Here is a 27964-nt window from a genome sequence, read left to right as displayed (position 1 = left end):
CTATGATTCTATAACTGAATTATTGAGATATTGTTGCCAAGTTATGTCATGCTATTTTTCTCCACAGCATCATTGGTTTTATCATAATCACCATCACTTAAAAAGCAAAGTTAAAATGGTACCTGCAGCATGTTCAAGCAATGCATTTTCAATGAAGTTCTCATAAGAGTTATAACTAAATGGAGAATGTTTGAAGTATATTCTTCCTTTAGCGGGAGTATAATTGTCAACCTTTAATTTATGCCTTCTACAGCTTAAGGGCCAATGTGTGTTTATGTGCTGTTCCAGAAAAACATTACAAATGGTGAACATCTGCCAGGCTATGGCTTAGTGAGCAAAGGCAATTAAAATCATCCACTGTCCTCATTTTCAGGAACATGACAGACAAGGCCCTAAAACTCTGTTCCCGATCCAACATTAGCTAATAGGCTAATCAGAGCAGAACGTACAGCTTCTCTCTGATAGTTCAATGGCATAACATTTTGCAAAGGAAAGCTACAATTTTCAAAAAAAAAGATACGTTTTCTACCAATGAGACAATTTATGTAATGCTGTGTATTTTAAAGCTTTTTGTGTTTCACGTCACTGTTAAATGTAATGTAGTTGAGCATCAGTGCATTTTTGTGCATTGATCCATTTTATGTCTATTTAAATTGAGCATTCCTAATTCCTTAGTACCCTCTGCAGTGGAGTCATTGATGAGGCAGAATATAAAAAGCCAGCTTTTGAAAATGTATGCAAGAGAAATATCCCTTAATTTGGAAATATTGTATTATTTTTATTAATAACCAATTATATTTGAGAGAGACTTTCCTCAGAATTTTTGACATTACATTAGTTTAATTGATTCTTCAAACACCCGTTATTTTTGGGCTCAATAAGTTAATACAGTAATGAGTTAAAAGAACATTTGGAATGTCAGGTTGACACCAACGATGACCTGGTGCTGCTCGTGAATCACGACATTAAGTTTGTATATATCAGTTGCTTTCAGATTTAAGTTAGGTAACTGTGAGCATTACTCACCAGTCTCTAAAGCAATTCTGAAGTCAGTGACATGAAGTTTTACTTGGGGTCATTCAATTCTAAGTTGGTTTCCCAACATTTTCACTAATAACAGGCAACTAAAAAAGCATTTTTGCCACTGTTGCCCCATCAAAGACTTGGGATTCATTAACTATTCCCATTAATGTAACTGTCACGAATATGCATGTGTTGATTAACCAAAAAAGTCTTTCATTCTATGATCATGGATTTGTACGCCATTTTAGCCTTTGTGGTGGTTGTTTTCATATCTTCACACTCTTTACTTGGAAAATCGTGTAAGTAGAAGGATTCTCAGTTTAATTAACAGTCTGCGAGCTTACAAAGTGAACACTCCTTCTTTAGCCATAACCATCTTTATAGCGACTGATGGTTTTTTTCCTAAATTCATTCCTGGGATGTGGGCATTGCTGGCAAGGCCAGCATTTATTGCCCATCCCTAATTGCCCATGAGAAGATGGTGATGAGCCATCTTCATGAACCGCTGCAGTCTGTGTGGTGAAGGTACTCCCACAGTGCTGTTGGGGAGGGAGTTCCAGTGACGATGAAGGAACAGCGATATACGTCCAAGTCAGGATGGTGTGTGACTTGGAGGGGAACATGGAGGTGATGGTGTTCCCATGCACTTGCTGCCCTTGTCCTTCTAGGTGGTAGAGGTTGTAGGTTTGGCAGGTGCTGCCAAAGAAGCCTTGGCGAGTTGCTGCTATGCATCTTGTAGATGGTACACACTGCAGCCACGTTACATCGGTGATGGAGGGATTGAATGTTTAATGTGGTGGATGGTGCGCCAATCAAGTGGGCTGCTTTGTCCTGGATGGTGTCAAGCTTCTTGAGTGTTGTTGGAACTGTGGAGAGTATTTCATCACTGTTATGTCTTGGATAAAGAGTCAGACTAGATATTGCAAGTTCAAAGTAAGTGTGACCGTAGTCCTTTATTACAGATCTCAGAGTGCCTCTCCAGCCTGTGAGGCCTCCTTATATATAGGTGCTCCCAAGGGATTGTGGGATTATTTGGGACTCCAGGGGATAAGCCCTCTGGTGGTTATACATGGTAATTACAGGTTTACGTACATAACAACACTCACCACAAAGTCAATAGTGTAACTATTTACAATGTGAGTCGATCTGGGGCATTCCTTCCCCTGGTTGATCGTCTCGATGCAAATGCTGGTGTTGGTGAGTCGTTTGTTGGGCCTTGCTGATTCTGCTTCGTGGTCAACCGCTGGGTCGGTTGCCACTTGTGTATGTGTTGGAGAGTCGAAAAAGGTAGAGTCTATTGTGGGTTGTTCTGGATAGTCTGTAAATCTGAGTTTGATTTGGTCCAAGTGTTTCTGCAGATAAGTCCATTTGTGAGTTTGACCACAAACACCCTACTCCCCTCTTTGGCCAAAACAGTGCCAGCAATCCACTTGGGACCTTGTCCATAGTTCAACACAAATACAGAATAATTTACTTCAATTTCGCGTGACACATTTACGCAATCATGATATGTATTCTGTTGAAGCTGCCTGCTCTCTACCTGTTCGTGTAGATAAGGGTGGACTAACGAGAGCCTTGTCTTAAGTGCCCTTTTAATGAGCAGTTCAGCGGGAGAGACCCCGATGAGCGAGTGAGGTCTTGTGCGGTAACTAAACAGGACTCGGGATAAGCGAGTCTGCAGTGAATCTTCAGTTACCCTTTTCAAGCTCTGCTTGATTGTTTGAACTGCTCATTCTGCCTGACCGTTGGATGCTGGCTTAAACGTAATATGTTTGACCCCATTGCGGGTCATGGTTTCTTGACTTCAGCACTTGTAAAGCACAGCCCATTGTCACTTACAAGGAAATCAGGCAGGCCGTGCGTGGCAAACATGGCCCGTAGGCTTTCAATGATGGCAGCAGATGTGCTTGCCAACATTATCACACATTCAATCCATTTGGAGTATGCATCTACAACCACTAAAAACGTTTTTCCCAAGAATGGGACTACATAGTCGACATGAACCCGAGACCACAGTTTGGAGGGCCAAGACCATAAACTTAGTGGCGCCTCCCTGGGTGCATTGCTTAACTGGGAACATGTATTACATTTGTGCACATAGGACTCTAAGTCTGCATCGATACCGGGCCACCACACGTCGGATCTGGCTATCGGTTTCATCATTACAATGCTTGGGTGGGTACTGTGGAGATCACTAATGAAAGTGTCCCTGTCCTTTGTTGGCAATTACCCCATAGGAGGCAATCTGCCTGTATAGACATTTCATCTTTGCACCGCTGGTACGGCTTTATTTCTTCTTGCATGTCAAACGGGTCACCAGACCATCTCCGTAGAGCACACAGTTTTTTACTAAGGACATTAAGGGGTCCTGGCTCATCCAGGTTCTAATCTGTAAGACGGTAACAGGGATTGCTCACTCTCGAATGCTTCCATTACCATAACTAAATCTGCAGGCTGTGCCATCTCCACCCCGGTGGTGGGCAATGGTAGCCTACTGAGAGCATCGGCACAGTTTCCTGTGCCTGGCCTGTGGCGGATGGCGTAGTTGTATGCGGACAACGTGAGTGCCCATCTCTGGATGTGGGCTGATGCATTCGTATTTATCCACTTAGTTTTAGAAAAGAGGGATATAAGCAGCTTATGGTCGGTTTCCCATTCAAAGTTGAGCCCGAACAGATATTGATGCATTTTCTTTACCCCGTAAACACATACTAACACTTCTTTTTCGATCATACTGTAGGCTCTCTCGGCCTTAGACAGACTTCTGGATGCATAAGCAACCGGTTGCAATTTCCCAAATTCACTAGCTTGTTGCAATACACACCCGGCCCCGTACGATGACATATCACAAGCTAGTACCAAACGTTTACATGGATCGTACAACACAGGCAATTTGTTTGAACATAACAGCTTCCTAGCTTTCTCAAAGGCATTTTCTTGGCTTTTACTCCATACCCATTCATCTCCCTTACGCAGTAAAGAGTGCAGGGGTTCAAACAATGTGCTAAGACCCGGTAAGAAGTTATCCAAAAAAGTTCAGGAGTCCTAGAAACGACCGCAGCTCCGTCACGTTCTGTGGTCTCGGTGCGTTCTTGATTGCCTCCGTCTTCGAATCGGTGGGCCTGATGCCGTCCGCCGCGATTCTTCTCCCCAGGAACTCCACTTCAGACGCCATTCGTATTTATCCACTTATTTTCAGAAAAGAGGGATATATTATGGTCAGTTTCGCATCAAAACGCCGTCGAGCGTTTTAGCCTGAGCCCCACGCGATTAAGCCGACTAAGAACCTCCTCCAGGTTCTGCAGGTGCTCAAAGGTGTCCCGACCTGTAACCAAACTGACCTCCTGGAAGACCACGGTGCACAGGACTGACTTCAGCAAGCTTTTCATGTTTCTCTGGAATATCGCCGCGGCCAATCGAGTCCCAAACGGGCATCTGTTGTAAACGAAAAGACCTTTGTGCGTGTTGATGCAGGTGGGGCCTTTTGAAGATTCCACCAGCTCCTGCGTCATGTAGGCCGAGGTCAAGTCCAGCTTCGTGAACATTTTCCCTCCTTCCAGCGTCGCAAATAGGTCATCTGCCTTTGGTAGTGGGTATTGATTCTGCAGCGAGAAACGATTGATAGTTACTTTGTAATCACCACAGATTCTGACGGTGCCGTCTCCCTTGAGGTCTGAAACAATTGGACTGGCCCACTCATTGAATTCGATCGGCGAAATAATGCCCTCTCATTGCAGCCTGTCCAGCTCGATCTCCACTCTTTCTCTCATCAGATAAGGTACTGCTCTCGCCTTGTGATGGATGGGTCGCGCTCCCGGAATCAAATGAATCTGCACTTTTGCTCCTTGGAACTGCCTGGTTTGAACAGCGAGGGGAACTTACTGAGGACCTGGGCACATGAGGTGTCATCGATGGATGAAAGTGCTCGGACATCGTCCCAGTTCCAGCGTATCTTTCCCAGCCAGCTCCTGCCGAACAGCGTGGGGCCATTGCCCGGTACCACCCAGAGTGGTAAATCGTGCACCGCTCCATCATTAGAAACCTTTACGGTAGCACTGCCAATTACAGGAATCAGTTCCTTTGTGTGCGTTCTAAGTTTGGTACAAATGGGAGTCAGGACTGGCCTTGAAGCCTTGTTGCACCACAACTTTTCGAAAGTCTTTTTACTCATTATGGACTGGCTTGCGCCCGTGTCCAGCTCCATGGACACCGGGAGTCCATTTAATTCAACCTTCAGCATTATCCGGGGACAATTTGTGGTGAATGTGTGCACCCCATGTACCTCTGCCTCCTCGGTCTGAGGCTCTGGTTCATGATGATCCAACGTGGATCTGTCCTCCTCTGCACCATTGTGGTTTGCAGGATTAGCAGGGTTTGCAGCTCGCCTGCACATACGTTGGAGGTGTCCCATTGTTCCACAGCCCTTGCAAACGTATCCTTTGAAGCGGCATGAAAGAAATTGATGATCACCCCCGCAGCGCCAACAGGTGTTAACTGCCTTGTATTCACCGCCCTTGATGGCAGACTCTGAGTCATCTGCGGACGTGCAGCTACAGGTGTGCAAGTCCTGCCATGTACATTTCGATTCGAAAACAATGTTACTTTGTTCACAGTACTTGCAGCAGCATTGGGTGCTGGGAAATTTGTTTGGTATTATCACTGGTGGAGATAAATGCCTGGGCTATCGCTATGGCTTTAAGGTTGGGGTCTCTACAGTCAAAAGTTTGCGAAGTATTACTTCATGGCCAATGCCAAGTACAAAGAAGTCTCTGAGCATATGCTCCAAGTGTTCTTCAAATTCGCAATGTCCTGCAAGGCACCTTAGCTTGGCGACGTAGCTTGCCATTTCCTGGCTTTCAGACCTCTTGTACGTGTAGAACTGATACCTCGCCATCAGAACGCCTTCCTTTGGGTTTAGATGCTCCCGGATCAGTGTGCACAACTCATCGTACGACTTGTCTGTGGGTTTTTCTGGAGCGAGCAGGTTTTTCATGAGGCCATACGTTGATGCCCCGCAAACGGTGAGGAGGATCGCCCTTCGTTTGGCAGCGTTCCCTTCTCCTTCAAGCTTGTCGGCCACGAAGTATTGGTCAAGTCGCTCCACGAAGGTTTCCAAATCATCTCCCACCGAAAATTTCTCCAAGTTGCCCACAGTTCTCTGCATTGTCGCATTGGGATTCATCATCTGTATCTCGTCACCAGTTTTTATGTCTTAGATAAAGAGTCAGATTAGATACTGCTCAAAGTAAGTGTGACCGTAGTCCTTTATTACAGATCTCAGAGTGCCTCTCCAGCCTGTGAGGCCTCCTTATATACAGGTGCTCCCAAGGGATTGTGGGATCTCTTAGGACTCCAGTGGATAAGCCTTCTGGTGGTTAGATATGATAATTACAGGTTTGCATATTCAACAACACTCCCCCCCCACCCCCAAAGTCAATCGTGACTTGTGTTGTGGAAAAATATTTCCGAGACTGTATAATATATAAAGAGAGGTTTATTAAATCGGAGACAAAGCTTTGGGAGAAGTGTTAAAGACCCCTGTCTTTGAACCATCTTCTCAAATTGGTATCTGCAGTGAAGTTCTTTTATCTTACAAATTACATCACTCTACAACACATGCTTTAGCACTACAAAGCTGTTACTATCGAAGGCTAAGCTTTTGATATTAACCATCCTGCATTGTGACAGGGCAGTATAAACAAGTGCAGGTCTTTTGGCACCGATATAAACAAACATACCCAGCACTTAACTCTCGAGTGTTCATTATCTCACTTTCCTATCTCCATAACTCAAGGCCAGCATACCTTAAAGTCTAACTGTTTTTTTTTATATAAAGCATAATGCATCAGTATTGTCCCTTACAAAATTCATTAAAGAGGAAAATAAAACAAATGTTTGGTCCCGTATACTAGTCCAGTATATGTCCAAAAATCCGCTCCAACAATATTCCCCCTTTTGGTCCTGGATGATGTTCACGAAATCCAGATGACCACAATGATAGTATCATATTGTCATATATTCGTCCTTTGGGGTATGTTACTTCCCTGATGTTCCGTATGTCCACCTTGCCTGTAGCTCTAGGCTACCCTTCAAAGATAGTGGTCAGTGTCAACGTCGTCTGTTTCTTCATCCTTGGTGTCTTCAGGTATTTCCATCAGGTGTTCTTCTTCTTCGGCGATTACGCTAGCTACTTGTCTCAGTCGAGCCATCATAACTTTACAGCAGATATTAAAATACCTGATAATCAGACAGCAAGTAATTATTATTACAACCAGAATAATTACTCCATGCATAAGATAGGACCCCCAGGATCCCCCTAATAGCCAGTCAAACCAGCCAGATCCTCCTGCTGTTATGGATAACTTCTTTACCTCCCTTCTTATGTGATCAGCGAGGTTGGTTATGTTTTCTGAATTATCGGGAATGTAAGTGCAACATTCAGCTCCAATTAAGGCACATGTGCCCCCACTTTGTGCTAGTATATAATCTAGGGCCATTCGGTTCTGGAGTACCATTGTGCGTATGGCTACCATTTCAGCCGTTATGCCCTCTATTGCTTCAGCAGTGTCGTTAACTATCTGTTCCAGTACCCTATCTAGGTTACGTAATTCATCCATGGTGCGTCCTATCCCGAATGGGAGCATCATGACCCCAAATAGCCTCTCTACCGGGGTAAGATCTCGTCTTAGTCGACCTGGTGTCTGTACTTCTGCTAAAGTACGTACCCGTCTGACAAAAGGGACCACATATCCCAAATAACAGGACCCCCTCCAGTTCTGAGGCAACCAGGGGTAGGCCATGTGCCCGCACACAAAATAAGTGCCATTGTATGCTGTTAGATTCAATCCCAATCTCTCTCTCAGCCCCCGTCGCCACCTAATCTTAGGGTCCCAGTCCTGGCTACGTGTCTGATTCTTCAAACCCTCTATTTCAAAGAACCCCTGGTTTGTTGTTTCGCTGGCTATTATGTTCCACCTGGTGAGGTTAAAGTATCCTGCTACAAAACCTGTTTCCTCACCGGTCAGGTTTCTAGTGAAACAAATGTCAGTGGTGGGCCTTCCAACTCCTGAGGTGTTGGTCAAAACGAGGAACGGGGGTCGTACCGACCTATTGTATTCCGGCTGGTACCGTCCGTCAAATGCATCCAAAAGGTAACCCCTCCGATCTCCACGTTTCTTTATCCCCACTCTGGTTCCAAGTATCATTTACTTCCCCTGTACCGTTTTGTCGCATTACCCACTCTGCTACTTCCGAGATGTTAAGGGAGATTGACCTCAAGGGGATGCCTCCTTTGCTATGTATGGGGATGTGCGAACATACCCAGCAACTGGAAAAGTTCTCATTTTGCGAATAAACATAAGACATGTACAAAAAGGTATTCACATGTAACTCTCGTTTCGGTCTAGCTAGCAGGCCGGACCTAACACGAACTATGATAATCGCACCGATTGCAATATATAGTTTCATCTTATTACTCTATAATTAACAAATAGTCAAAGGCAAAATGGCCGTATGGCTTTCTTGAAGAATCTCTCGCTGTCAATCTGTAAATAGACAAACAACAACAACTAATACGTGTGCTAAACGGCTGGTTCAAAAACCTTAAACTGGGTCCGATGCTTCCATTGTCCTTTCCCTTTAACATCGATGCAGGCACAAGTGTCCCTGCTGATTATAACCTCATACGGTCCTATCCATTTTTGGGGCAAACCCCGGTTTTCCCGGGAGGACCCTTACTATAACGCGACTTCCCACCAACGGGACTTCAGGGAGCTTTGTAAGCTCTGCTTCCGCGTCTCTTTCTTCCTGATTGTCCCTAACTAATTTACGCATCCCTTTTAATTGAGTACTTAGTTCCAAGCATACCGTTTTATTTTGTCTTTTAATGGGCCTACATCGGCCCCCCCTCTGTTATGATGTTCTCTGGTAATTGCATCGCCCTTCCTGTCATTAGTTCATAAGGAGTTAATCCGGTTGTCCGGTTTGTCGTGGCTCTTAACTTCATCAATATAATGGGTAATGCTTCTGTCCACGTTTTTCCTGACATTTGCATGGCCTTTGCCAGGGCGTTCTTAAGGGTACAGTTCATGCGCTCTACCATTCCAGAACTCTGCGGGTGGTAGGGGATGTGGAATTTTTGTTTTATGCCCATCAGCTGGCATATTGTTTTTTCAATTTTTCCGGTGAAGTGGGTGCCTTGGTCAGAATATCCTTGCCACTGTTGAGGCAGTGCAATCACGTGTGGGGAAAGCTTCCACCCACCGGGTAAATTGATCTATAATCACTAGGCAATATCTTTTTCCATGGGATGGGGCAAAGGACCTGTGAAATCAATTTGTACGTGTTCCCATTGTGCGCACGTAACGCATCGATGGCAATATTTGGCAATATCTCTCCCCATCCCTTTCCACCACCAATCTCTCCCAAGACTCCCGGTCATGGCCTCTCATCCTGAATGAGACAGGCCATGATGCAACTCCAATAAGGTATTCTGTATGCATTCAGGCGCCATTACCTTGTCGTTTCGTCTCCAAACGTTATCCTTCCCTTGCGTTGCGCCCTGCTTTGTCCACATACCTATTTCCTCCTCAGAAGTGTCCTGGTGTAGTTTCTCAATAATTATCTGTTCGTCTCGGGCCCCAGCGGCACTGACTTAATTTTAATAATTTAAAATCATTATCAATGGAGTGTTTTTTTACCTCTTCAAATTCTTTTTTTTTCTAATTAAACCACTATCTTTTTCACAGCTGATATCAACTGGTATTTAGTAAGTTATGTCTTTATCCATCGCAAACACCCCTTCTCCCCCATGCTGTCATATAATCGTGTACTACCCCGAATGCATATCTACTGTCCGTATAGATATTAACAATCATATTTTCCGATAATTCCAGTGCTCGGGTGAGGGCTACCAGTTCTGCCACTTGAGCTGACGACCCCCCATTAATTCGCCCTGATTCAACTGCCTCTAGATCCTGGTTAACTACGGCCCTTCCGGTACGAGGTAGTCCCTCTCCGTATTTTCGTGAGCCGTCCACAAACAAGGTTTGTTCTGCGGTTTGAAGGGGGGCGTCTTTTATTCTATCCTCTTCCGTATCCTCACATACCTCTTCGCAAAAGTGGGATTCCCCTTCACCCATCATACCTTCTGCAGGGTTGTTTCCTACATCTCTAATTATGGTTACCGCTTTGTTGGGTGTTAAGAGGACTGCTTCCCACTTTGCCCGTCTCATATTAGATACGGTTCTCAGTTTTCCTATGTTTAACATTTCTACCAATGTGTGTTTAGTGTGGAGAATGATGTTTCCAGTCATCACCACAGGCTCACTTAATTTTTACCGCCCAAGCTGCTCAATCTAGCGTGGCTATACATCTGGATAACCCAGTCACCACCGAGCTTTCGGTGGTAGAGTAATAGGCTATAGGTCTCCTTTTGTCCCTGTGATCTTGGGTGACCACATCCATATAGAATCCACCTTCATTGTTACAGTGGATGTGGAAATCCTTACCCATGTCAGGCAGTCCCAATCCAGGTGCGGAGACTAGTTCTTACTTGAATTTACTATACGCCTGTTCTTGTTCAGGGCCCCACTCTATAAGGTAAGGATTGAGGAGGGGCTGACCACTATCGGGTGTAATTTGGGGGTGACCTTGTTAAGGGCAGTGTAGTCGATAGTGAGTCTATAACTCCCATCTGGTTTCCCTACCGGCCATGTTGAGGAGTTAGTGGTGCTAACTGTTTCTTTTAAGATACCCTTTTCCACTAGCCCTTTTACTATTTCTACAACCGCTGTTCTAGCTTCAGGTCTTATAGGGTATTGTCGGTGTGGTTTATGAGGTGGTCCAGGGACTTTAATAGGATCCATCTTCGCCTTTCCAGTATCCAATTTTGTCTGTGCCCAGACCCCGGGCATAGAGACACATATGCCTCCATACCCTCCAGTCCCGATAAGCCAGTCAGTTTTTGTGGCTGTAGCTACACCTATACCGTCCACATGGTGGGCTATCTGTCCTAAATCTCCCTTACTGCTATCTGCCTTTGGCCATGTCAGTTTCCCCTTGCCGCAATCAATCAGGGCCTTAAATTCCCTCATTACATCATTCCCCAATATTGTTCCCTCACGATTCTTGCATACGTAAAATCTCATGGGTATATATAAGTTATCAATTTCCACCAATTGGGTGGTACTCAGGTAGGCCAGTGTGGGCCGTCCATCTATTCTGTTTATCAGAGCCTTCTTGTCGGTGACGGGAAGGGGCATATTGGTAATGGATATTGAGGCTCCCGTGTCCACTAGCATCTCACACTGTCGGCCCCCTACTAGTGCAGACACATATATCCTTCCCTCCTTTTTACTTTGTACAGGGGCCGCCGGACATCACCGGTTGGCTTTGTACGCCTGCCACTTCTGGTATTCCTGTTCTGACAGGGTCCTTGCCTTATTAGGATAGCCATTTTTACCATAGCATGTCGCTTCCAGGTGCCCTTTCTTACCACAATACGTACATTGCTTTTCACTGCCTTTCCCTTTGCATTCCCTGGCAAAATGGCCCGGTTTTCCACAATTATGGCAAGTCCCCCTTTTCTGCCCTCCTCCTGTTCCCGTGGCAGAGACCTTTTCCTGCTTTATCTTTTTCTTTTCTAAACTGCTAAAGCTTACTGTTTTAGCCTTTTTCAAAAGGCCCTTTTACACCTTCACAGATCGCTCACCACTCGCCCAGGAGTTTGGCCTGATCCCTGAAGGTATTTCTAAATTTAAAACTCTTTTTTTTTTACTGAGCTAGAAGCTTTCGTGTCAAGGTTTTACACAAAGAAAAATGGGAGCGTTTTAAAAGGCATTCTTTATCTCATTCCTGGACTAAATTTATGTCTTTCAACCCAATTGCATGTTTTCTTTCGACAAGTAAGTGAGCATGTCAAATTCTTTTTTTTTTACGACCGGGACCATGTATTTTTATCTTTTACTCAACAAACCTATCCTTTGTGCATTTCCTAGCTCTGTAACTTATCCGAATATATCCACACCTTCGTTTCTAACTTAAAATGTAATACCATAAGGTTCAAAGTTTCTTAAACTTCCCACATACAGGACAACACTACGAAGGGTTAAAAAAAAAACATTTCACTCTGTTTGGAAAGAGTGGGTGGAGCTAAAACAGGCAGACAACTCCACACCTTCTTAAAACAGGCTTTCATTCATTCCACAGTCAAAATCACTCGAGTACTCTCTTCATTCAAAATGGACACTCACAAAAGTCTCTCTTCATTCAACAAAGCTTATGTCTGGATCCATATGTCACTTAAGATAGTCACTATCAGCTTTTTTATGGCATTACGTAATTACGCAAGTTACAATTAATGATAGGAATTAATTAATGACCGGGAAGCCCGCGTTTTACATTCCCTTCCTTATCTTCCATGTTCGCCAGTCTCGGACGTTTCCCTTTGTTTTGGTAATACTCACGGCCTCGACTACTCTGTGGAGACCCTTTGTCTTCGCAACAAAGCTAGCGTGTTTCCTTACCACCGGAGTTTTCGGCTCTAGGTTGGATCGATCAGTTCCCTTCCGCACCGACCTTATTTACTAAAGGGACAACTCAAACTGGTTAATCAGCCTCTTCCCGCTATCTGTTTACTAGTATCTTATACACTATCCCGTCGTGCCCGTACACCTCTCTTTTCAGTCTCTAACACCAGATTCCAGATACTGTCTTAAGTGATCACGTCTGATCGGACAGTATCCTGTTCCCGTGACGCCATTTTGTTGTGGAAAAATATTTCGAGACTGTATAATATATAAAGAGAGGTTTATTAAATTGGAGACAAAGCTTTGGGAGAAGTGTTAAAGACCCCTGTCTTTGAACCATCTTCTCAAATTGGTATCTGCAGTGAAGTTCTTTTATCTTACAAATTACGTCACTTTACAACACATGCTTTAGCACTACAAAGCTGTTACTATCGAAGGCTAAGCTTTTGATATTAACCATCCTGCATTGTGACAGGGCAGTATAAACAAGTGCAGGTCTTTTGGCACCATTATAAACAAATATACCCAGCACTTAACTCTCCAGTGTTCATTATCTCACTTTCCTATCTCCATAACTCAAGGCCAGCATACCTTAAAGTCTAACTGTTTTTTTTTATATAAAGCATAATGCATCAGTATTGTCCCTTACAAAATTCATTAAAGGGGAAAATAAAACAAATGTTTGGTCCCGTATACTAGTCCAGTATATGTCCAAAAATCCGCTCCAACACTTGTGTCTTGTAACTGGTGGAAAGGCTTTGGGGAGTCAAGAGGTGAGACACTCACTGCAGAATACCCAGCCTCTGACTTGCTCTTGTTGCCACAGTATTTATGTGGCTCGTCCAGTTAAGTTTTTGGTCAGTGGTGACCCCCAGGATGTTGATGGTGGGGGATTTGGTCATGGTAATGCCATTGAATGTCAAGGGGCGGTAGTTAGAATCTTGTTTGTTGGAGATAGTCATTGCCTGGCACTTATGTGGCGTGAATGTTACTTGCCATTTATCAGCCAAAGCCTGAATGTCATCCAGGTCTTGTTGCATGCGTACATGGACTACTCTATTATCTGAGGAGTTGTGAATGGCACTGAACACCATGCAGTCATCAGCGAACATCCCCACTTGTGACCTTATGATGGAAGGAAGGTCATTGATGAAGCAGCTAAAGATGGTTGATCTTAGGACACTGCCCGGAGGAATTACTGCAGCAATGTGTTGAGGCTGAGATGATAGACCTCCAACCACCACAACCATCTTCCTTTGTGTTAGGAATGACTCTAGCCAGTGGAGGTGGCTAGTCCTAAATGGTATGAGGGTCATATGGGCTCCAACAATCCATTCAATGAGGGGGTGGGCTACCCACACACAGTAGACATGAGCATTCTGCTGGATGTCAACCCAGAATGGAGAGTTCTGGTCTCCACTCGCCAGGACTGTCTGGAGTGAGGTTGGCGCCGTGTACCTTCTGGCTCAGAGGCAACTTTGGGGGGAAAACTGAAGTCAGAGGCTTCCTTCAGGTGAACGCCTTTGATTGGAAAAAAAACACCTGGTAGTCCCAGAGGAATGTAGGAGGCCTAGTTTCACAATCCAGTGTACGGGAACATGCCTTCCAGGTATGTATGCATATCCTGGAATCATGTGGGCGTGGACCACCAATGAATATCTAGCTTTTTCATTGATAATAATGGGAACTCCGTTTTTTATGAGCTCCCATTACTACTCCGAAAAATATGAAACACAACACACTAAATTAATTGAAATTGAATGTCATTAAATGATTTAGAAAAAAAAAACATTTTTAGAATTTTTTAAAAGTTTGTTTTAATAGGGTTAAAAAGTAGGCTGTACACCTCCTTTTACCAGGCGCAAGAGTTTGAAGGACATTCGCTGGGTAAGTGTTGGGCAAATAGCCCAATCTCTGAGCCGCAGATGTCCTTTCTGCGGAGATGCATGTGATCTGTCAAAAGAAATTTTGCCAGTTCTCGGCACCTGCAAATCGCACGCCGAGAACCAGCATTTGTGAGGCCTCTTTGGGTGCATGCACACAACATACGCACCCGGCGAGGCCGCAATTTTCGTCCCACTGATATTTTTCATTTCTAGCACTATTCCATGTAGATCTGAATATATTGTAAGATAATTTGCAATACTTTCAAATGTCGAAAACACCTGTGCAAAAATATCTGAACACAAATTGCGCCAAATTGGGGAACAAAATACTAAAAATGCATCACAAATAGATTGACACATGGTCCACTGCACAGACATGCTCATTGAACAGTAGCTTTTTTTAATTCATCTTATAGGATGTATAAGAATATGAATGTGAACATTTGTATATCGTTGATACGCATGAGTATGATTGATAGAGGAAAGCTTTCTGATAGCTAAGCAGGTAAGTGTCCTTTCCAGTGTTGCAGGAGTTATCCTTGACTCCGAGGGACTGCCTAAGATGAAGAGTGATCTATACAGACCAAGAAAGTCCCATAATCAATTCCTATTTCATGCTGGGTTAGTTAATCACAGCTGGAGCAGCATTTGAAGTACTAAAATTAACTTTAGCATTCTCTGGTCAGGAGGAAAAATTATGCCAAATTTTGTTATATATTCCCGTCAGTTTAGGCATGGATGTGGTGGAATGTGTATCTGAATGAGGCCACTTCATTGAGGGAGGAAACATTTGCCATCTCTGAACCAATTTTCAGTCAGACCCAGGAGGTCAATCCAGGGTGATGTCATGAAGGGAGAAAGTGAACATTTTGCAAGAGCAGATGGGTAGCTGGAAACTATCTGAGTGGATCAAAGGGATTGTAGGGGAATTTACTGAGGGACTTGCAGGGGTGTGTGGGTGAAAAGAGAGATAATTATGAAGAAGGTTGGAGAAGTTAAATTCTAAGGGGCACAAAAGAAGCAGTAGGCTCCAGGAGGGCGGAAAGGCAGCATGAGTGCTCAGGTAAACAATTCATTCCAGATTAATATTCAATAGTTAACTTATTCAGGAGGAAAGCATCTTGAAGATGCTACTTACAGTGTACAACTGCCCTTGCAGGTCTTCATTACACCTCAGTCACAACCTCCTTGGTGACCCTTGGACTCCTCATAAACCAGGCCCAGAAAATGGGTTGCACTCCTCACAGGCACATCTCACCTCCGGTACACTGTGCCTGTGCCAACCGTGACCCAGAGATCAAAATCAGCTCCCAGGAGTAAAATATTTACTGACTGGTTTATCTGTGTAGTTGCAGAATGTTGCAGGATTTCACCACTTAACAGACTTACCAAGGCCGTAACAAGCTTATTAGCACTTTCTGCCTGCATTACATCATGTTTATTGACATCAATGTTTTTGGTAAAATTAGCGATTTGAGGAAAATATAGCCCGATAGCTTAAAAAGCAATCAAGAGTCACATAATAGATCCTGACATTGCTTGCCAGGTTAATTCCACCTAAGTGAGTTAAGTGAGAACTACGGACAGCTGCTTGCTGATGTCACACTGTTGAGAGTATTCCCTGATGGGGTGTTACAGTACGAACTGGTGCTGTTTCTTGGTCCAGATGCAAGAAAGTGAATGCAGATAATGCAGTTTGCTGCCAGAAATGCTAAAATATTTAGACTGTGGTTTCAAGAGTTTCTCATACTGCTGTTCAGTGCCGAATAATCTTAGAGCTATGTTCCTGTGCAGCTGCCCTAAACTATCATTAGAAATTGCACATTCTCAAATCTGAATGCATCATTCAACAGTAAAAGCAAATAACCAGCCTCCGAGTAATAAGACTTACATTCAGGCATTTATAGAAATGGTTCTGAGATATATGATAAAGCACTATATAAATTCTGCTTTTTTGCCTCCTGTATTTTTGTTTACTCTCTATTAAGTGTTCTGTCTTATTTAGGCGTTCTATTTTATTCTTTCTTCAATTTTATTTAACCATTTTTGACTTTTGTTTTTTCTACTTTGACTTATTTTGTTTTTGACCTTTAATTGTTGTCCATTTTGTAAGAATTATTTCACATTAAATGTGGTACCTGAGATTTATTTTGATCATGGAGGGGATAGAATTGGAGGAAAGTGGGAGAGAAAAATAAATAAACACACAAAATGGCCACATGGGCCCATTGTCATTGTGAAGGATGGAGGAGGAGGAATAAGAATTGAAAGGAGGAAAATGCAATGTAGAAAACTACAAAAATATGAAATACAAAATATAGGGAGGTAACAGCACAACATTGGGTTGAGGGCAGGGAAAGAACATTACAATAAAATACAGCGTGAAAAGTCTGTATTGAATTTGACACAAGGAGAAAAAAATATAATTTCTGATCCAGGGCGAACTTTCATAGTTTAATTATCTGTTTTTGTGAAATTGATTCTCAAATCTGATTGGTGAATGCTAATGGAATCATAGATAATGGGGTCGGCTTTCTACTTTGGGCGCAACCCAAAATGGCGCTAGTTTACTGAATTGAATCTTTTGCTCATATTTTGCTCAAACTCACTTGCATATTGCTGAAGGTACAATCTGACATAAACCAGAACATCGAGCAGCATTTTAGAACATAATTGCTTTTTTTCTTGCATCAGGCCTCTTCAAAGGCCCCCAATTAGTGGAAACTCACCATGGTGATTAATTCAAAATGGAGGTCTGGACAGTTTTGTGGGCAGGGCCAGCTTCCAGCACAATGTTTGTTAAACCAGTGCAAAAGATCACAAAAACTCGATTTGCACTGGGCGTAATTTGCGTTTGAAATTCCAGGGGGCCTGATTGCCGCCCAAAAGATAGCTAAGATTCCCAAGATTATCGCCGACGAAAAATTCCCCCCCCAAAATTTAAAAATCTGCACAGCGAAAAAAATAGGCATTGCACCCTGATTCTCAGAGAAAAAAATGAAATCTTGGGCTCATTGGGCTGTTTTTAAAGAAAATGGGTGATAATTTAAAAATTTGCAAAAAATTTACACCGAGGCTGCGGGTAGGGCCTAGGAGGAGAAAAACACAAAAAATATTTTTTTTAAAGATAAAATAAAAAATCATAATCACATTCTCAGGACCCTTTTTGTAAAGTCCTTACTCTACAGTATGAAACCACACGAGGCACATTTTGGGGATAAGGTCACTCTGTGACATTAACTCTTTATTCACAGAACTCCAAAGACGATGACCCTGCGTGGGACCTCCCTTTTTATACCTGTGTGATCAGGTAAGGAGTGTCTCCCACAAGTTCACCCCTTGTGGTCAAGGTGTGCAGCTAGTTTGAGTGTATACAGTAATACAGTGGTGTTACATTGTGGTTGCATACATGACATCACCTCCCCCCCAAGGTCTTATTGGGATCATAGGTTTAGTCTTTCAGGTGGTCTACGCTCCCTCGTGGAGCGCTGCAGTTGGGGCTCTGATTGTTGCACACTGACGTGAGTGTCACCTGTGGTGATTCAGGCCTGTCCGGGCTGACCGCAGGGACTGTGCATTCTTCTGATTGCTCTTGTTGCTCATTCACTGGCGGTGTTGTGAGCTCCATCTCATGGTCTTCTTCAGGCTCCTCCGTGTCGATGCTGAACCTTTTTTTTACTTGGTCCAGATGCTTACGGCATATCTGACCATTGTTGAGTTTTACCACGATGACCCTTTTCCGCTCTTTGTCAATTAGAGTGTCCTCAAGCCATTTGGGCCCCATGGTGTGATTGAGGACAAATACAGGATCATTTATTTCTATATATCTCCGTCTCGCATTACGGTCATGGTACTCATTTTGTGACTTGCACTTGCCCTCAACTATGTCAGTCAGGGCTGGGTGAATGAGGGACAACCGAGTTTTGAGTGTCCGTTTCATTAGTAGCTCTGCAGGTGGGACCTCCGTGAGTGAGTGCGGTCGGGATCTATAGGCCAGCAGGAGACGCGATAGGGGGCATTGTAGAGAGGGTCCTTGAATCCTGAGCATACCTTGCTTAATGATTTGGACCGCACGTTCCGCCTGGCCATTAGAGGCCGGCTTGAATGTTGCAGTCCTGACGTGGTTGATGCCATTGCCCGATATAAACTCTTGGAATTCGTAGCTTGTGAAACATGGGCCATTATCAGTAACCAGGGTGTCTGGCAAGCCATGAGTTGCAAAGATCGTACGGAGGATTTCCATGGTGGTGGATGACGTGCATGAATTCAGAATGATGCACTCGATCCATTTCGAGTACGCATCTACCACAATAAGGAACATCTTACCCATGAACGGGCCCACATAGTCAACATGAATGCGTGACCATGGCCTGGTGGGCCAGGGCCACGGGCTGAGCGGAGCCTCCCTGGGGGCATTACCCAGCTGCGCACACATCGTGGACATGTGTACACAGTGCTCCAGGTCTGAATGAATTCCAGGCCACCAAACGTGTGACTGGGCAATGGCCTTCATCAGCACAATGCCTGGGTGCTCCCTGTGGAGTTCCCTGATGAATGCTTTCCTCCCCTTCTGGGGCATAACTACCTGGCTGCCCCATAGTAGGCAGTTGGCTTGGATGGAGAGCTCATCCATCCGTCTGTGGAATGGTCTGACCTCCTCAGGGCATGCTCCATGTGCGGGCGCCCAATCCCCAGTCAGGACACATTTCTTAATCAGGGACAGGAAGGGATCTCTGTTTGTCCAGATTTTTATCAGGCGGGCTGAGATGGGGGAGCCTGCGCTGTCAAAGGCATCGACAGCCATGACCATCTCGGTACTTTGCTCCGCTGCCCTCTCAGTGGTGGCCAGTGGAAGCCTGCTGAGCGCGTCATCGCAGTTTTCAGTGCCGGCCGGTGCCGATGGAGTAGTCATAAGCAGCCAGCATGAGAGCCCATCGCTGTATGCGAGCTGATGCGTTGGCATTGATAGCCTTGCTGTCTGACAACAGGGATGTTAATGGCTTGTGGTCCGTTTCTAAATCAAACTTCCTACCAAAGAGATACTGATGCATTTTTTTTACACCATAGACACATGCAAGCGCTTCCTTCTCGACCATCCCATATCCCCGTTCTGCTTGAGAGAGCGACTTGGAGGCATAAGCCACAGGTTGCAGTTGACCCTCAGCATTGCCCTGCTGCAACACGCACCCAACCCCATAAGACGATGTATCACATGTCAGAACCAATTTTTTTACAGGGGTCAACAACTTGTTTGAACAAAGTAGGTTTCGCGCCCGGTCAAAAGCCCATTCCTGACAGACCCCCCAAAACCAATCGCAACCCTTATGCAGGAGCACGTGTAGCGGCTCCAACAACGTGCTCAAGTTCGGCAATAAGTTCCCGAAATAGTTCAACAGTCCCAGGAATGAACGCAGCTCCGATGTGTTGCAGGGCCTGGGTGCTCGTCGAATCGCCTCTGGTTTGGATTCGGTGGGCCGAATCCCATCTGCAGCAATCCTCCTGCCCAGAAACTCAACCTCAGGAGCTAAGAACACACATTTAGACTTCTTGAGTCGCAGGCCTACCCGGTCCAGTCGGTGTAGCACCTCCTCCAGGTTGTGGAGGTGTTCCTCGGTGTCTCGACCCGTGATGAGGATGTCGTCCTGGAATACGATTGTTCCAGGAATGGATTTAAGCAGGCTTTCTATCTTTCGTTGAAAAATCGCGGCCGCTGATCGAATGCCAAATGGGCACCTGTTATAAACGAACAGTCCCTTGTGCGTGGTGATGGTGGTCAGTAGTTTAGATTCGTCGGCCAGTTCCTGGGTCATTTAGGCTGAAGTGAGGTCCAACTTGGTGAACAGCTTGCCACCTGCCAGCGTGGCGAAGAGGTCCTCCGCTCTTGGGAGCGGGTATTGACCTTCTAGGGACACCCGATTGATGGTGACCTTGTAGTCGCCACAGATCCTGATAGAGCCATCCGCTTTTAGGACGGGAACGATGGGGCTCGCCCAGTCGCTGAATTCAACAGGCGAGATGATGTCCTCTCTCAATAGCCGGTCCAATTCGCTCTCTATCTTTTCTCGCATCACATACGGCACCGCTCTGGTTTTGTGGTGCACTGGCCTGGCGTCCAGGGTGATGTGTATCACTACTTTAGTGCCTTTGAAAGTCCCGATGCCAAGTTTGAATAGTGAATCAAATTATTGTAGGACTTGTGAGCACGAACTTCGCTCCACAGATGACATTGCGTGAACATCCCCCCATTTCCAGTTCATCTTGGCTAACCAGCTCCTCCCCAACAGTGCAGGACCATTGCCCGGGACAATCCAGAGCGGCAGCCGATTCACTGACCCATTGTGTGTGACAGCCAACATTGCACTGCCTAGCAACGGAATGATTTCTTTAGTGTAAGTCCGTAATTGTGTCTCAACATGTGCTAATTTTGATCTACTGGCTTTAAATAGCCATAGCTTCTCAAATTGCTGAACGCCCATGAGTGACTGGCTGGCCCCAGTGTCCAGCTCCATGTGTACAGGGATACTGTTTAATAAAACCCTCATCATCATTGGTGGCGTTTTGGTGTAGGAATATTCGCCACATGGACCCGCTGAACCTCGGCGTCCATCGGTTTGCCCCAAAAGTCATCCTGCCTCAAAGAACCCTCTTCTGGTCCATCCGCCTCATATATTAGTCTGGTTGCAGACTTCCTGCACATTCGAGCTAAGTGGCCACTGAGATTGCAGTTCCTGCAGACAAACTGTTGAAATCTGCAAGATCTAGCTGAGTGTTTTCCGCCACACCTCCAGCATGAGTTAAAGTTTCCATTGTTGGGAACAAAGGGACTATGGCCAGGCATTCCACGCTGACTGTCCCTTTGACTGCTCTTAAGTACCCTATTAGCGGGTGTCAATGGCCCCATCCCGGGCCGCACTGCCAACTGTGATGGCGCGAATGTCCGTTCAGCCTGCCATTGTCTCTATTGAAGTCCTACTCTGGGGTCTATTGCTGCCTGGGGAGTGTCGGATTGCAGCTGCCTGCCTGCGGGGCTCTGAGCCGCATTGATGATGTTGACTCCCTGATCCATCACCGCGTTAGAGGCAGAATTGTGCGCGTATATTATTTTCGTCTCTTCCTCCCCCGCCATGAAAGTTTGAGCCATCAACGCCGCCGCTTCCACTGCCAAATACTTGGTCTCAATTAATTTGCGGAAAATTCCTGCATGACCGATGCCCTCAATAAAGAAGTCCCTTCGCATCTCCCCCCTGCAGGCATCTGTGAACTTACAGAGGTTGGCCAAACGGCGGAGGTCCGCTACAAAGTCCGGTATGCTCTGTCCTTCATGATGTCGGTGGGTGTAGAATCTGTGTCGGGCCATATGTATGCTACTCGCCGGTTTGAGGTGCTCCCTGATCAATTTGCTAAGTTCTTCAAAGGTTTTGTCCGCCGGCTTTTCGGGTGCTAGTAAGTCCTTCATGAGCGCATAAGTCCTTGGTCCGCAACTGGTCAAAAGATGAGCCCTTCGCTTGTCGACCGCTGCATCCCCCAGCCATTCTTTTGTAACGAAGCTTTGCTGAAGCCTCTCGATAAAATCATCCCAGTCTTCCCCAACACAGTACCGTTCCTCTGTGCTACCAGTGGCCATTCTCGTGAGTCGTGAATTCCCGTTTCTCGTCACCAATGTAAAGTCCTTACTCTACAGTGTGAAACCACACGAGGCACATTTTGGGGACAAGGTCACTCTGTGACCTTAACTCTTTATTCACAGGACTCCAAAGATGATGACTCTGCGTGGGACCTCCCTTTTTATACCTGTGTAATCAGGTAAGGAGTGTCTCCCACAAGTTCACCCCTTGTGGTCAAGGTGTGCATCTGGGTTGAGTGTATACCGTAATGTAGTGGTGTTACATTGTGGTTGCATACATGACACTTTTCACTTAAATCACTACAAGAGAATTTAAAAATAATTAGTAAAAAACCAATTACACCTTTTTCTTGCAGTGCTACTCACCAACCGCCCTGCTCCGCTGATTCTCGTGAGTGTTTTTTTTAATACTTGCCTACGGGTCACTGCGGAGCCAAAAATCACACCATGGCATTCTGTGGACAGTGCGCACCGGTGGTCCGCTCCCCAACGGTACTTCGAAACCGCCAGCGTAACTCAGCTGGGGAATTTTTCGCCAACCCAGTTCTCACCCAAAATGGCCAATAGCTCCGAGAAACTAGGCGGTGAACCACTGGAAATTCTGGACCCAGGATCTTTTGCGATGGTTTGGCTGATTTGAGACAACTTGCACTGGATAAACCAACGCCAACTCTACTCCAATATTTTCACATGGTTAGCATAAGTCATTCGAAAAGCCAAGGAATTAACAGTGAAAAAAATGTTTTATTTGTAACTTGTCCAATGGGTGCAGGGGGAAATGATGGCACTTAGTTCCTGAGCCTAGAAATTGGATTGTGCCCGAATTCGGGCACCAGCGCTTACAGTGGCTGGCAACAGGAGAGATTGGTCAAGGGCAGCAGGTAAATCCAGAGGTGGGGAAGTAATCAGGAGGAGGGCAAGCGCAGGCCACTAAAGGCCCACCATTTTTCTATAGAGCCAGGAGGAGCAGGCATGTTCCCCTTGTAATTATAATCAAGTAGTTATAACAATTATTATTACTTTTTTGGTGGCAGCCTCCAGCAGTCTCTTTAAGGACCATGGTTTGACTACTCTGCATACAATGAAAACTGACTGCAGCCTGCTTCGTTCAGTCATGACCCAATATGATATAGGGACCCTAAACAAGCATTATACCCAGATATGCATAGGTGATGGGCCAAACGACTACGAGGCATTCTAACTAATATAGCATGTGACAGTAAAGACCGAGTACATGCACAGCGCATGTCATATTGGACCTTTCAGCACGAGAAATGACTGCATCTCAATCAAATTTCTAGGCAGAGAAACTCAACACACAGCTGTCCATTTTGCACCTAAAATAAAGACAGCCAGCAGTTGCAAATCAGGAGAGTGCGGGTGGGGGGAGGTGCGGGGCGGCGGCGGTGGGGGAGTAGAATCTTGGCTCTCTCTTTGATGCTCCAGGCCCAGACGTCTGAAACAGACATCAGGCTGCTTAAATATGCAAATTGATGCTATGCCAGTTATAGGACCCTGATTGCAAAGTTCAGCGACAAATGTGAGGAGTTTGTCCAATAAAGCAAATGTCCTGAAGAGTGGGAAGCTTGCCCACCCTCTGTGCAAGGAAATAAAGGGGTTGCAGAGAGGGGACGGTTAAGTAAAATGAACTGTCAAAAGTAGTGATGTAATTAATTTCTGCGGTTCTTATCTTGAATGCTTTTAACTTCTGAGAAAGTTCATAAGCTCCTGGCTGAATTGCTTTGGCTTAAAAAGAAAAGCGTTCTCGAAGCAGCAAAAAGTTAGAAATAGATTTCTTCACTTGCTGCAGTGTAACTGCATATATTAACAAGCTCTCTGGCTTACAGCCATACTATGATAACAAGTGTTCAGAAAGCACACAGAGTCCTTTAATATAAAGGGATGTTCAGTTCCCTGCATGCCAAAGTAAAGCGTTTTCTGTATCTTTAGACAGGGAGTTCTTCTGTCACGATTAAGCTGGGGAGTTCTCCTTTAAGATCTCTTTGGAGTGTCAGCACCTCTCATTTTTTTAGCCCAAGTCTGTTTATGATATTATTCAGAAGCACATTCTTGATATTTTCACACAGTTGAACTGGCGAAATATCAGATTTATTCATTCATTATCTTCAAGTATTGAAACTTGAGCTCCAAGAAGCAATCCCGATCTCTGCTTCCCGCGGGCACTCGCCAGAAAATGGCTAAAAAGATGCACACTTACCTTTTCCTGCTGCACCCACCAGAGATCCCGGTCCTGAGTCCTTCTCTCCCTGTGCATCGGAGTGCGCGCACGTCTGGACGGACATAGGAGTCAAATGGGCCTGGACACCCAATCATGGTAAAGTATTTTCTCATTAATAGTAATAGGAGTTTCGTAAGTCTGAAACTCCGATCACTATGAATGATGAACACTCCCAAACACCCAAACACTACATAAAAAAATTTAAAAACACCTCACATAAATAATTATAGAAATTAAAGTTGACAGGAATATTTTGAAAAAAATATTTGCTGATTTTTTAAAAAAATTTTAATTATGGTTTACAGTAAGCTTACCTTAGTTGGCAGGGTTTTTAAAATTAAAATGTGTCTTTTTTATTTTATTTTTATATGTTTTTGTATGTTTTAAAACTCTTATACTGGTAAAAGTAGGCTATGCAAGAGTTTTAAGGACATTCGCAAGGCAAGAGATGGGCAAATAGCCCAATCTCTGCCGTGGGAATACCTTTGCTGCCGAGATGCGTTGGATCTGTCAAGCCAGAAACTTGACAGATTGGAAAAGTTGGTTTTCGGCACATGGGCATTGCGTACCTTCCCGGGTCTGTACACACTCAATGCGGACTCGGGGAGGCCGGGATTTCAAGGCCATTATTTCCTAAGATCTTATAACCAGAGCCCTTAAATTCCGTAACACATCATGGCCAATTTCTGGAGCAAGATATTGTAGATTCTGCAGCGCAAATCTGCCCAGGTTGAGGTGGGACATCTCAATAACTATTTTAAAATCTCACCTCAATGTCATTATTTTTAGAAGCAGGCTTTTTGTTAATAAAGTTGGGTATTTTAACTTGTCTGAAAGCAGCTCAACCTCAAAGAGGTGGATTTTAACTCCTAGGCGGGAAGCTAGGTTCCACTAAGGAGAGTATTTGATTTATCTGACAGAAAGTCTCTTCTTCTTTCTGCCAGGTTTTAATGAGTGGGGCATCTTTCTCAGTAGGCTGTTAAAATGCCATCGGGGTCCTAATGAATTCATAGGACCTCAATTGGCATATATCAATGAGGCTCTAACCTGAGTTAGGCAGGTGGCCGGCAAGCCAGCACAAACCAATTTCTGGACCCTTATCTTCCAAGCACAGTGAGTTGTTGATGCTACGTTGGCCTCCCATTTTATTGCCTCCTTGCCTGTTGAATGCCAAGTTTTGTTTTAGGCTATCCTTCCAAAGTAAAGTAAGTCTTATCTATGTCTTACTCCATTCAACAGTCCTTGAATTTGCACATTCCCAGCTGGGTTGACACACTAAGCATTATTTATAGTTTACTGGTGAGTGGGAGGATTAATGGCTCCTCCATCAGCACTATTGCAAGTTTTTCTGATTGGCTATTCAATTGTGCAATCGTTGTGATGCCAGCATGAAGAATGCACAACGCATAAACCTGCAGGTTCCTGAAAGAGTGCGAAAAGGGGGTGAGGAAGTCATTTTCATTTTATTTACGAGCGGTGTGCTCAGAGAAAATTAAACCCTTCAGTGGCTGTGTGCTGGGCTGTTTGTTGTCTGTTCTGATTTTGAACTCCGGTGGCAAGAAGTTTTTAAAGAAATTGCATATTGGACGTGAATGAGTTGGGTTGTGAAATAACAATTACAAGAATGAATCTCTCCTAATAGCTCAGGGATAAATATACTGGCAGGTGTGATGCAGAAAACTGCAGATCAAGATGGTTTCAGATTAAATCCATCATCTGCGCTGAATTAACTGACCTCAATTTGTAGGGGCACTATAAATGATGTCAATACCTTTGGGCTATACAAAATCACCCTTCCTAGCAAGTATGCATGTGTGATGTTCTCCATGACCCAATTTCTAGGTTTATGCATGAAGAACAGTCATTTGGGTGAGGGACCTAACGGTTATCAGGGTCAAAGGAACTACATCAGAGCTTGAATCATAATGGAAGAAAAAAATATAGTCAGAACAAGTATCTGGTTCGGTCAGCCACAATGACGTTGCTCCACAAGTCATATGCTTCAATGAAACTTAGGAAAATGGGAAGTTGCTATGCCTTCTCAACAGCAGCTTGTTGTTTCAAAGCCTTCAGTTTCATGCTCAATAAACTGAGTAATTCTCATCTTCAATAAAAAGTCGAAGCAGTAGAACTTGGAATATGCTGAGCATTCAAAAGGATCTGACATCCTGTTCATATTGCAAAGCAGGTTTCCTTTTATATATCTGTTACAAATAAGGTCGATGAGCTACAGGCGCAAGTTATTACATGGGATTATGATATAGTAGCTATAACGAAGACCTGGATTAAACATGGGCAGGAATGGTAAATAAAGATTCCTGGCTACAAGACTGGGTATCCAGTCTAGTGACTGTACAAAAACCAAATGGAAAGATACGGGTATACATCGACCCTCAACATCTGAACAATGCCAGGAGGGATAGGGAAGGGAAAAAGACAGGGTGGGTGGGGGTGACAGTATTGATCAAGGATAATACTACAGTTCTACAGAAAAATGATATACTAGAGGGTTCAAAGATTTAATCTATTTGGTGAGAGTCAAGGAACAGAAAAGGAGCTGTTACATTTCTGAATGTTTGCTGTTGACCCCCAAATAATGAGAAGATAGAGGAGCAAATCTATAGGACCATTTCAGAGAAATGTAAAAATAGCAGTAATAGTAGGGAAATCAATTACCTTAATATAGACTGAGGCAAAACAGAGTAAAGGGCATGGAGGGTGAAGAATTTCTAAAATGTGTAAAGGAGAACATTGTGTATATATAACATAAGTATATACCCTGTACACTCAATGTACAGTTGCATAAGACTACTGGATGTACCTTCACACTGTACACACTATGCTTGTACCACCAGAGGGTCAACTGGTGGTGACCCAGGGGTCACCTGTACACGACAGGTAACCAGGTATAAAAGGGAGCTCACTATACTGTACCCTCATTCAGGAGCTGTAATAAATGGACCAAGGTCACCACAGTACAAGTACAATACCTTGCCTCGTGGAGTCATTACTAGAGTGCTTACAGACACAATAGAGAACATTCTTAATATTTCGATCCCAATGAGGAAGGAAGCAGTGCAAGGTCTAGTTCTGCGGAATGAATTAGGGCAGGTGGAGTGTGTTTCGGTGGGAGGATATCTGGGTAATAGTGATCATAATATAATTAGGTTTAAAGTAGTTATGGAAAGTGACAAAGTAAAATAAAAGATGAAAGTACACAACTGAAAGAGAGATAATTTCAATTATTTGAGAAGGGATTTAGCACTGGTGGACTGGAAACAAAAATTGGCCAGGAAAACAGGAAATGAGCAATGGCCAGCCTTCAAGGCAGAGGAGGAAAGATTTGGCTTATAAAGCTAGAGCTCTCTGGACGACAAACTAAATAGAGGTTACAATAAAACAGAAAAAGGTTTGTGACAATTGTCATATACAGAATGCAATTGAAAACCAGGCTGAATGCAAAGTGTGTAGGGGGAAAATGATGAAGGATATAAGAAGGGCAAAGAGAGTAAGAAAGTAAGAAAGACTTACATTGATATCATCATCATCATAGGCAGCCCCTCGGAATCGAGGAAGACTTGCTTCCACTCTTAAAATGAGTCCTTAGGTGGCTGAACAGTCCAATACAAGAGCCACAGACCCTGTTACAGGTGGGACAGATAGT

The 27964-nt window shown here is 44.4% G+C and overlaps 1 long non-coding RNA gene across 1 annotated transcript; it reads right to left on the bottom strand.

Moving 5' to 3' along the window:
* Nucleotides 1-7055: 7055 nt before the first annotated feature.
* On the bottom strand, nucleotides 7056-24332 carry LOC139257304 (uncharacterized). The gene is made up of 2 exons (XR_011592245.1): nucleotides 24280-24332; nucleotides 7056-7260 (listed from the first exon to the last, which is right to left on the bottom strand). It is a non-coding gene; the product is annotated as an uncharacterized lncRNA (long non-coding RNA).
* Between the last annotated feature and the right edge of the window lie 3632 nt (nucleotides 24333-27964).

The sequence above is a fragment of the Pristiophorus japonicus genome, chromosome 3, assembly GCF_044704955.1.
Source record: "Pristiophorus japonicus isolate sPriJap1 chromosome 3, sPriJap1.hap1, whole genome shotgun sequence".
Classification (NCBI taxonomy): domain Eukaryota; kingdom Metazoa; phylum Chordata; class Chondrichthyes; family Pristiophoridae; genus Pristiophorus; species Pristiophorus japonicus.
This window is presented reverse-complemented; position numbering and strand designations above follow the sequence as displayed.